This window comes from Falco rusticolus, chromosome 1 (assembly GCF_015220075.1).
Source record: "Falco rusticolus isolate bFalRus1 chromosome 1, bFalRus1.pri, whole genome shotgun sequence".
Classification (NCBI taxonomy): Eukaryota; Metazoa; Chordata; class Aves; order Falconiformes; family Falconidae; genus Falco; species Falco rusticolus.
In genome coordinates, this window is record NC_051187.1 from 67973106 (window position 1) to 67985347 (window position 12242).

The 12242-nt window shown below is 36.2% G+C and overlaps 1 protein-coding gene across 5 annotated transcripts in view; it reads left to right on the top strand.

Moving 5' to 3' along the window:
- The window catches only part of CLOCK (clock circadian regulator), a 67831-nt gene that overhangs the window by 6248 nt on the left and 49341 nt on the right, over positions 1–12242 (top strand). For 4 of the 5 annotated variants that reach the window (XM_037382833.1, XM_037382823.1, XM_037382856.1 and 1 more), the window contains exons 2-3: positions 4599–4692; positions 8180–8267. The gene's annotated coding sequence lies outside the window, so the exon portion shown is untranslated. The remainder of the gene's footprint in view (positions 1–4598; positions 4693–8179; positions 8268–12242) is intronic. The other variant, XM_037382839.1, reaches the window with a different exon arrangement.

Here is a 12242-nt window from a genome sequence, read left to right on the forward strand (position 1 = left end):
ATAGCTAATTTTATATTTCCAATTCTGAAAATGCTGGTGCTGTTGTAAATAAAACATAAATCACCATTTTTACATTTGACTAAAGTTTTTAATGACATAGTAAATATTAGTTTCTGGCATTTAAGAGCATTTGATGTTTGGTGGCTATTTCATTGCATATTTAATGTAATATCAGAGATTGGCTCTTGTATTTTGAGTTGTGGCTGTCACTGACGTGCACCCTGATAGAATAATATTCCATCAGTTTGATGGCTGCTGGTGAGGAGGTGGTTGTGAATTCTGAGAGGGTAAACTTCTACTGTTGTGGTAAGGTAGAAGTTTGTAGTTTTTCAGATGAATCAGGGTAGAGAAATGCCAAAGGTTTGGATTTTCATCAGTCATCTGAAAGCTTCAAGATATATTAGGGGAAAAACTGCCTTGTTACATGGAGCAGTCCTTAGTCCTCTAAAGGTATATTGGAAACCTAGGCATGAAGTTGTAAACTGTCAGAGAAATTGGAAAATGTTTTGCCAAAATCTGTGTATTTCCTTTGGCTCAGTAAACAATCAAGAAATTTTCTCCGTTAAAAAGCTGTAGGGAGTTGCCTTTTTTCCTTAAGCCTGATTCCCTAAGAAAACGTGATTTATGCTTTTTCCTTGTTTTCTCTCATCCTTTCCGTATGTATTCACCGATTGCTTTTGAAGTCATTGACCAATTGCAACCATGTTTGTAGGAGGGATAGAAATCTCAAAGAGTAATGTTCCCTCAGGTTTTGGGAAAATAGGCAAGCTGGGTAGAGAGAAATGTGTCACTACACACACACCCCCACACACACACCCAGAGAGAGGGAGAGAATACAATGCCAGTTTGGCACTGACCTGTTTTTTTTTCCAGCACGTGCTGGGTCTGTGTTGGGTAGGAGAACAGGGGGTGGTTGTGCCAGTGGGGCTTGAGGAGACAGGCAGAACACTGGGGTGTTTTGGAAGGGGCTACAGGGACTGAGAATATCGTGCTGTGTCAGAGGGATGATGTGGCAGGAACTGGCTTCGGAGGGTGGGGGAAAGGGGAATAGTGCTATCAGGATTGTGCTTTACTGCCTGCTGAAGAGCTCGCTTGTTGATAAGCTGCTAAAAGATATTTTGACCCTTAACCAGGCAATTATTGTCCTGATCAGAATTACATGATAGTGTTTCATTGACTGGAGGGTTGCCTGACTCAGTTTGGTCTTTCTGAATTTATAATAGCTTTAAGCTGTGATTAAATTACTATTTTCCCATTGTTTCAGGGGGGAAATGGTTTTTATGTGCTTTTCTTTGACAAGACTAGAACTTAGACCTCACTTTCAGTAGTAAAGAGGAAAAGAAAGTATAACCTGAGCCTAAGAAATTGGACTTTTTCATTTAAAGGCCATCGCAAGTAAGTGCTTTTAATAGTGGAGAGATAAAACTGGAAGGGTGCTGTCTGAAATTGCTGTTTGTACCAGGTATTGTATGAAATATGTCCATTAATAGCCAAAAAATAGGATTTTTCTTTCAGCGTAATAACAAAAGGTAGTACCTCCCAAATGGGATTTCCTGTAAACCCATTCTTCTTTTAGTTGGATATGATGTATATAGTAGAATAGCTCATCTGGAGTTGTTAGTTGAAAAGCAGAAGGAGCTGGACTTGTGTCTAGAAGGACGTTTCTCTGGTTCTTTCCCATCTAGCATATATTTGCGTTACCTATGAATCATGATAAACAGTAGACTGAACTTTACCTCGTTATGTTGAATTTGTACAATTTTTACCAAGTCTTGGTGGAGAATTGTAGTGTGTGCTGCTGATAGGTTTAGAGAAATTTCTCATAGACTTAGTAATGGTAAAAGAAAAGAAAACTTCATTAGCTTGCTCCTTTGTTTTCTGGAGAATTCCCTGCTCAATAGTGTCAAATATACTTTTCAAGCCTTCCATAACCAATACAATCTTCACAAATTTTATAGTACTCACAAATTTTAATTCATTAATTCTGAGTATTAAAATACTTCAGTTTTAAAATATCTGGACTGCAGAATAGTTAGGTGACTTTGGCTTGTGCTTATTTTAAAGTAGTTTTCATAGTAACAAATAGTCAAAAGGAAACCAGATTTTCCTCTGACTATGAGTAGAAAGCAAGTAGCAGCATGAATCACAGCTTCCAAGAACTGTCAGAATAGGAATGCAGATTCTCACACACACACACATACACTTTCCTCACTGTCAATTTTAATGTAGTAATGTGATTTAATAAAGTTTTTCTTGCCACCCACAGCAGCAACATTCCTTATATGTAATCAAGCTACTACTAGCAGTTGTGTGGTTGAGGACAAAACTAGAGTGTGGAATTAGTATGGTACTTCCAATGGTAATCTTGGCAATTTTGCTTACAATGTTTTCTGAAAAAAATTCTTTTTTTTTTTTCAAATACTGTATTTCAGGGTTTTTTCAAAATGTTTTTCCAACTCATAAGCATTACTTAAACATCTTGTGCTGCACTAAAGCTTTTCATGATGTTTCATAGATAATAAGATACCATTCCAGCCTTGAAGAGCTTGTGATCTGAATTTCACTGACATAGAAAATGAGGAGAATGACCTCAGAAAGGGGAGGACAAGGGTTCAAATGAATAAGTGAGTCATAGTGAGTGAATTAAACAGAGTAAGGTAGATCAGCAGGGAGAAAGATGAGAATATAGAAGCAAAAGACAGCATAAAGCAAGCCTGAATAGTACAAGGATTTGAAGGAAAAGAAGGGAAATGGTTTGTTTTGCAGGCTCTGGAAGGCATAGTAAAATCAGAAGAGTAGTCTGAATCAAGACGAAGAGTAACTAGAAGGTGTTAGGAAATGGGGCAGGAAAACATAGAAACTTAAAAATTATGTTGAGTGGTTTGGCTTTTATGAACAAAAAGATGAGACAGGAAAAGGACTTGAGATTGTGCTGGTTTGATTGGTTTTGCAGGTGAGTCAGGACACAAATTCTAGTGCTAAGAGGTTTTTTTAACCCCTTAAGAAGTGTAGCTGTCTCTGACTCACTTTTAAAGTGAGTGGCAAAACAACAGGCAGCTGTGCCTGAAAATTCAGTGTTGAGCATTCATGTTGCTCTGTCACTACCTTCTATTACACGCAGTTTTTGTGTAAGCTGGAGGACTTTTTGTGAGTTTCAGTGTAACTGACATGGAGCTATAGAAACTTTGAACATCAAAGACAATTGAAGCACTACCACTTTCAGTCAAAAGGATCACGATTTTTTTTCATTAAATAACTGAAATTGCTTTTCAAAGTTACTTCAGTTAAACTGGTACTACCTTTATATAGACAATTTGAACAAATTTATGGCTGATTTATATTGAGTAATGTTAATGTTTGTATTGCTGGCGTAAGAAACTAAAAATAATCTCTTACAAAATTGTATAGATTGTCCTTTAAAATGGCATCTAGATGCTTGTCTTGCCCCACAGAGTATAGTTTGCCATTTCTTATCTATATACTGGTATTTGATTCAAAACTGGTTTCTAACATCAGAATATTTCATTGTATTGTATAGAAAGTAAATAAGAGAGGTAGGTTGTAATGGTCTACTTCTCTTTCCCTATTAGGCTTGTCCGGTAGACCACCTTCAAACATTACCCACCTTCTTCCCCAGCTTGACGCCGCCTTCTTTCTGTGTTGTATGTACTGGGGGACAAGGTGGTAAAGAACAGGGGATTTGAAGTTCCTGGGTTTTGTTATCTTACGTCAAAGAAATCTGCCTGTCTTTGCATATGATGGAAGGAAATAGATTTGTGTATACCTTCAAGGATGTACTTTGCCACATGGGAGTGCTGGATAGAAAACATCAATAGTGATAAATAGCAGTAGTTTTCCCAGCAGGATTGTAGTCAGTGAGATTATATTACCAAATTGGTGCATGTGTATTTAAAAGACAGCACTGTATGTAGGAATACAGAATTTGTGTAGTAGATTGGAAGCTATTTCCTTGTGTAATAAGTAGGGTGTGTCTAGAAATCTCTATTGCTTAGTTAGCTTCTGCTCAGTACAGCTTACTGGAATTAGTTTTTCATTAGTGAGAGGAAGATGGTTGAGTCTTTCTGACGCTGTTGTTCTGCGAGAGTTTTACACTATGTTCTGAGGTAGATTTCTAAAGTTGTGTCTGTGTTTGAACCGTAATACACACAGAGTTAAGACTGATGTATTTACTGTCCAGAAATTTGCATGTTGTATTATTGCAAGGTCATAACACACCCCAAAGCAATTTTAATATAGTAATTGTAGTATTAATATTTTGTAGACAGTGTTAGAACTGTAACTTTAATGTCAACCGTTAGGCTGTTGCATTTGTCTCGCAGATTTGGATTTCAGGCAGAGCCACAGCTACGTAAAAGGTGGTATATGGTTGATTTTCAACTTCTTCATGTGTATTTACTTCATCATGTTGAATAGAGGAATTGGAAAATGAAATTGTGGACAGTTCAGGGATGGTAATAAAGTGACTGAAATGACAGGAGAGAAAACAGAGCAGCAATCAAGGGCTCACCTCTAAATGTTGTTTTGAATGGGTTCATCTTTATAAAACTGTGGGGGTTTTTTTTGTTGTTGTTTTTCAGAAGACTGTGCCAAAGAAGACTTTTGCTCAGATGACATCACATTTGGACTACTAACGCTATCCACCCACTCTACCAAGGCGCAATGCATTTCTAGGTAATTTAAGTCAGTATTTAGATTTTGTTGCTACTAGGACAGTAATGCTTTAAACAGAGGTGTCTCTTATTCAACCTCAGGCAAGGTAGACGTTCCATTTCAATTTGAGATTGAAATTAATGTCATGTGGGGCCAAGAATAAACTTCAAATAAGCTTTTAATAAGCTTTCATCCTGTACACTGGAGCATGGAATGAAACAATTGAACTAACTGTACCTAAGCTGCCTTGGAAACTAGAAGAAAAAAACCAAAAAAACCAACCCCATGATGGCACTGTCCACAGCAGTGAAGTGTGCTAATGTGGCCCTGTGGTTTCTGGAGACTGAATTAATATCTCTCCTAGGGATGTGTTGCAGTGAATGAGCATATGTATTGCCATGCTTACAGCTTTTTTGGATGTGGGTTTCTTTTTTTGTTTTGTTTTGTGTTTTTTTTACAGATGCTTTTGTTAAAGTGGAGATGGGCTTAATACCCCATTAATGTAAGAATATACAGAAAGCAACAGAATGCATCTTAATAGGCTCAAGTAACAGTATTCCTGTTCACATGTAGTTTTACTTGTGAAAACATTGTATCTCCCCTCTTCCTTGATTGGATACCATGTACTATCCAGCTGAAGATGGACCGGGAGATGCACAATTCCATCTTTGCAAGATTCATTCATTTCTTACCTTGTAGTAACGTTACTGATTGCTTTGCACATCCATGGTCACACAGAGAAGCAGAAAACAGGCAGGGTACTTTGTTTAAGGTTCACCTCATGAGTGGCTGAGGGGTTTTGATTTGACATATCATGAGTATCACAGCCATGGCACTCTGTAGCCTCCATGTATGTGTTTATGTGCTTTTTCTTTCTATGTAGATGTTATTGTTAATTTTTTTCAGATGTTCTCATTTTTTGACTGAGTCAGAAAAACCTGAGAAACTGACCTATTTAAGTAGATCTGACATTGTGCCCATCTTGCTGAAACTGGATTATTTTGTCTTGCTGGCAGAAAGCCTTTCTGTATTCCTAATGGTTTATCGTGCATTGGAGATGTTTGGTCATGCATGAAGTTTGGTCGTGAATGGAGTTCCAGGTAGCAGTGCTTGTAGTTAATGATGCTTGACACTTTCTATTCTAAGACCCTGGTTTTAGTTGTTTGTAGTTAGCAAGACTTATTGAGCAGTAATTCTTTGCATTATGTATCTGCTACAGCTAAAACTATATCAAAAGTCAGCCTGCATCTGAGAATGAGATGAGGGGGAGGAACGTACTGTTCTCTTGATTCAAAATGCAGTGCAAATCTTACCACTGAAAAGATGAAGCACCTGCGTATGTTAGAGCAAGCACTCATTTTAGGAGAAAACCTAAACTGTTACACAGCACTATCAGGCTATTTATTTTTTTTTGTTCCATCCCAAACTCTTGCATTAGGCGGCATGATAGAATTCTGGAAATACGGCTTGTACCAGTTCAATGATTTGTCTAAATCCATTTCATCTATCCAAATCGGATGAGGTAGATATATTCCAAATCCTTTTAGTCATAACCAGACAGAGCTACTGAGCATGTTCTAGCTGGACTGTGAGAAGTAAACAGGCCTAATCTCCTCCATTGCATTTAATGTCAAGTACAAACACTGAGTAAGGAGACTCACTTTGCACTCCTTGTGCTTTTCCTTAACCCTGTCCCCAACCTGCTGTTGATTCTGTCCTTCAAATGCTGCTTCAGTAATATATTTCCGTAACTGTTGTGCATTTTTGATTCAACTTTTCTGTATTATTTGATTTTTCTTCTTTTTTGCTGCTCTTGTGCTCAGAACAGATCATAGTAAAATATTGTTTTGAACAGTGCATACTGTGTGGTTAAAAGTGACAAAAGACTTCTTTCTGAGCAGCCTGAAAACTTACATATGCTGTATATCTTTGGTGTTGCTTTTCAAGTAACCATTTTAGACCACGAGGACCTGCTTTGTTTTATAAAGAATTTGTGTTTTCCAGGTTGTAGTTCTGTGTTCTTTACTGCTTGTGTCTCTGTGGGCTGTTTTCCTTCATCTTTACGTTTTCATTAGTCCTTTTGGGTTTATTCCTCAGTGCTTTTTTTTTTTAACTTTTGCTGAAAATCCTCAGTTTAAAACTGTTCTTAAGTTGCAGAAATTTTGTATTTACTTATATAAAAACATTTTCCCACACATATTTTTTCTTAATGTTTTTCGTAGAAGCATGAAAAGCAAATAACTAGAGAGAAAATACTTTTGACACTGATTTGCAGAAATAGAAGAGAGATTTGAAAGTTGTACCCTTTATCACTGACTTGTGTGCATGTGTGAGTGCTTGCAGCAGTGCCTTTGTGCTTCTCTGGAAGCGTGCCCATGTCACTAGTTGTGCAAAAACACATTTACTCAGGAGAACAGTGAAGTCAAACTATTCTCTAACTCAGATTTGTTTTTATACACCTGCTGTAGAAGTGCAATGAGTAAGGAATAGCAGCAGCACAATCAGAACCCATCCACAAGGAATGGGAAACATAGTATTGTAGAGCAGTTGGTTATTTTGCTCATAATCATTGGGGCTGCTCTGCCCGTAAGAGTGAAGAAAAACTGAAGCTCATTAAATTAAAATTTGTTAAATAGGGTATGGAGAGCTAATGATCTGAAAATCGTCTCTTGGATCCTAACTGAGATTTAAGGGAAAAAGAGAGATTGTTTCTGAGCAAGCCTAAGAGATTACCCTAGGTTTTTACATTTGGATCAGAGGAGTTGGTTTAAATTAATGACATGCAGTGGTAGAGTTCACCGAAACACAGGTATGCCCTCGGCCAGGCAGTGAGGAGAGAGAGAGATGCTGCGTGGGAGAAATCAGTGCCCTGTTTGTCTAAAGATTCAAATTATGAAAGAAATGAAGACAGACTTACAAGACAGGCTGGAGACTTCTATTTCCACTTTTGCTGAAACTAGAATTTATATTGTGGAGGATGATCTTAATATTTCCACCCCTCTCATTTGCTTATTATAGGACTGCACTGAACTTCCTTTTCAAATATTTTGGGGTTTTTGTGTTGAAGTGACCCAAGAGCATCTGGTGTTCATGAGTTACAGGAAGATGGAATCTGTGTTTAGTATAGGAGTAAATTGAATGATTTATTGTTTCTTAGATTTTCATGGATTAAAAATGTAGTATTGAATTCATATTAAAATTATGTAATTGCATCATAGGATTTTAAAAAAAATCAGTGGAATAAGTTGTGGTGAAATTGTTGCTAACTTTTTTTTTGTTATTAAAACCAGAATTACTTACAAACACTGGATTTTGCTTTTGAGCCCAGGTCCACGCAGAAGGAGGCTTCTGAAATTAAAAGGATTGTCGTTATAGTTAAATTTTTCAATTTATGTATATGTGAAATTTTGTATAGCGTTATTTTGTGGCTTGTTTTTGTGTTTTTCTTAAAGAACAATTTTTCTTTGGGAATCGTTTTAAAGAAATCTGATTTTCATCTAAATTTTAGGAAATGCAGAGTGAAGCCCCTTCTTTCATTTGCAAAAACCTCCTGGAAAATTACTTGGATATTGTATATTGAATGTCAGTGAAACTAGGTGAGTCTCTGAATATTTTAATTATTCTAAGCAACTAATGAGTTAATCATGTGTGACAAAATCCTGTTTATGACTTAAGAGAAACTGGCATTTAACCTAAAATCCAGAAGATTATATTATTATATAAACAAATGACATAGCTCAGAAAGGCGGGGGGGGGGGGGGGGGGGAAGGCAAAGATTAAGCAATATGTTCCTGGCTTTAATCCTAAGGTAAAAAGCTGTGTATGTGCCAAATATATTTTTGTCTAGTGTTTTTGTAATGAAATTCTTCCATAACATAAGTTGCTTGATTGGTTTCCCTTAGCATTTCGGTGTTCTGTGTTTCTGTGGGTGTACTCTGAGATGACGTTTAGAACTGGGCTAATTTCAGTCTTACAGTAGACTAATATTCCTGTGTCATTAATCTGATTTTTCTCAGTTCACATAGTTGCTTAGCACTGGATTTAGAGATCAATTTGAATGATTGAAGCAAACACATGTTCATCTTTAACTCTTCTAAATTTTGAGTTAGGGCAGGTTAAATCATGGAGGTGGTGCTTCCATACATGCCTGTCTCAGTCTGCACCATCTGAATTTCTAAAGAAAAAACAACACTGACAGCTCTGTCTTAAAGTTCAGAGATGCTGGAATATTCAGTTTTCTCTTGCTGTATTTAATATCACAGGTAATAGGAGGGAATTAAATAAATAGGGAGAAAAAATCTGAAATAAATAAGGAGGAAATAAGAAAAGGGGTGAAATATTTAAAGGCGGGGAGGACGTGAAAGATGGAGTGAAGAAACAAAAGAAGGGGAGAAGAGAAATGAAGCTAAAGTGATAGGGATATCCATTTTTATGTATTCTGCTGAATTCTGGCATAGGGTAAATAAATGCTTTTTGTGGTAGCTGGTAGATTGCCATGTACCATGATGTTTCTCTCTTTTTTCTTTTTTTTTTTTTTTTTTTTTTTTTTTATTGTGGTGAGGCATTATAAAGAAAAGCTTACATGAATTTTCTAGAGTCTTTCAGTATCCTTAAGTATTCTGTTTTGGGACATGACACCTATTTTGGTTAGTCTGGTTTGGAAAGATAGGATGTAATTCCAGTGTATGCGTTTTGATTTGTGTCATTAATACCGTTTTGGATAAAATCTCTCGATTATCTCCCCTTACCACATACTTGATCAGGGTGTTCAAACTACGTTTGTTTCCCAGAAAACTGGGAAATTCTATTCTAAAAAAGTTCTGCTGCAGGTGCAAAGTGCTCTTCTGTCCCTACTGGCAACATGCAGGTCTGAATCAGTTATTAAATCCCTGGCAAACTTTGAATGGCCTGTGAGGTGGTGACGTTTGCTTCTGGAGAACAGGTGAAATCTGATCCAAGATAAACCCTCTTGAACAGCTAGCATGGGAGTGTCAGCACCAGCTGCTTTGATGTACTGATCCATTTCTGCTATTGCAGATGACTTGCTAATAGAGACATAGCCAAAATTTTTCACTTTGGTTTTAGGTTAGTAGATGAGGGCAATGAACATCTGTGATATGTATCTGTTTTACAAATCCAGCTGTGCTAATATCTACAGCTTTCAAAGTGGCAGAATGTTCTTTGCAACTATTATTAATACAAACTGTCAAGGAAACAAATAAATACAAGTGACAGTGAATCAAATTATTAAATCATAACTGCCTTTTGAAATTCTGATCGCTTAGTCTGTTTTACTTCTGTGCTTATATTCCTAAATCATTGCAAACAGGAGTCTTCTGATTTCTTTCAATTCATAATTTTTATATAGAATTCTAAAATTTGTATACTTCCCATCCCAAATATTTTGCTTGAGCTGCTCATCTGCATTGAAAAATCCCCAAGTCCAGTGTTTTATTGCACTTGGTGTTTTGGTTTTTTTTGCACATTATTAAGTAGGAGCAAGACAAAAAATGGAAAAGCGATGATCTTCACCGATGTTTCCAGTTATTGCCATCTTTCTCTGCACTGAGCTGTCTTGAGTCAAGATAGACCTGGCCCAGACTGAGTTCCTCAGTTTGACTTTGTAGATGGTAGTTGTTAAGGTTTTGAAAGTTTTAAGTAATATTTGGTTGCCAGTGTTAAATCACTGTATCTTGAAGTAACAGTTGCAAGAGTTCTCCCTATCTGTCCCATATAATTTGAAGTTCAGAGATTTCCAGTAATTTTGCATGCTTACTGCTAGTGTAACATCCCACATGCCAAAGCCAATGATTAGGACTAAACTTGGTTATCTTTCCTGTTTATTAGGTCTCTGCAGAATCTAGGCCTTAGCTTTCAGCATTTTTTCCAGAAAATTTCCAAGATTCAAGTAAGATTCCTATTGATAGGGACATTAAAACAACCACCCTTCAATATAATCCTTCAAAAAAAAAAAATCTAAGTTTGTAGCAGCACATGTATCAGCAGCATTTTGGAGAACTTGAATAAAAAAGAAAGCCAGTTATTTTTTTCAAACAGTTATTTGCAACATTATTTAAATTGGTTTTATACAGTCTATCCCCTCATGTTTTAACTAGCATAAACATATAAAAGTTAGCATATCTTATTTTCCTAGGCTTAAGCATCTTTCCATTCAATTTGTATAATCCTTTCTAAAAGAGTGATTATTACAGCCACGTGTGTATGTGGCATTTTAGCTAAGGGGAGTGATTGAGTCACCACCCCTGGAGGAATTTAAAAGACATGTAGATGTGGTGCTTGGAGACATGGTTTAGTGGTGGACTTGGCAGTGCTGGGTTGACAGTTGGATTTGCTCTTAAAGGTCTTTTCCAACCTGAATGATTTGATTCTATTCTAAAAAAACATTGCATTAAGTAAAAATCAAAATTTAGTATTTAGATGCTTCATATAGCAACTTTGGGAGGAGGCCTCATTGAGGAAGGTGCAAGCCTCAATTTAAAATGAAGAAAAATGTTGAGTCAAAACATGGAAATTGTAAGTAAAAATTAAGTTGTACAAAAGAAATTGTAACTCTTCTTTATGAAGAGTCCTCATAATTTTAAGTAATCTTGTCTTATGAATATTGCACTTTTATGTTGAAGTGTGTGCTTCATTCTCTGTTTGCATATTTGTTAATGTGTTAGGCATCAACTAAACTGTTTCAAGCCTTAATGTATGCTTAAATACAATACAGCTTTTTTCATTAGCCTGTTAGCATGTGACCTCAACATACAATTTATATTTGTTTTAAGACTTCCTGTGAATATTGATAGCTTTTGGAATCCCATTCCTCAATACTGGTGTTAAATAGCAAGACCCTAGGTCATTGAAACTATGTTCACAATGTTCTGAGCAGAAGAGAATTGCTGTTGAAAGTAAAACTTGATTATAGTTTTACTTTTTCATAACTGATATATTAACTGAAAGTTGGAATAGCTCTAATGACTTCATAAATACCTTCTTAATGTTACTTTTCAGGACTTTTGCTGAATGATCTAAGTCAGATTCTGTTAACAAAGTGGGAAAAGAGCCTATAAGGCATGGATTACCATGTTTGCTTTCATTTAAAATATTGTAAAATACATCTCGTGCAACTTTATTTTTAAATAGGTCCTACTTGCTCGTTGAGATGGAAGCCTTTTAAGCAGTGCTAATTTTAGCATCTTCAGTAACAATCTGGAAGGAAAGGTTCTAAATGTTTGCAAATAAAATATGGTGATACTAATTTGGGACGTGTTGAGAACTTAAGAATGCAGTGGAGGCTTTGAGGGGCAAAGAGTATGCATACAGAGACATGTGTTTTGGTAGATAATGTGGCCTGATAATTCTGTGGAAGTAAAGCTTGAGAAATGGTAGAAGAGAAAAAGAAAAAAGCTGAGAAAAGTTTAAAGTTACGTAAACGTAGTGACTATGGTCCCAAGTAGTTGATATCATTTTTGTAATATGATTTTGTGTTGAGTGTTGTAGATGGTAAAAAGGACTAATAGTTCTTATATAAATAAATTTGATGACTCATTTGAAACTTTATTTAA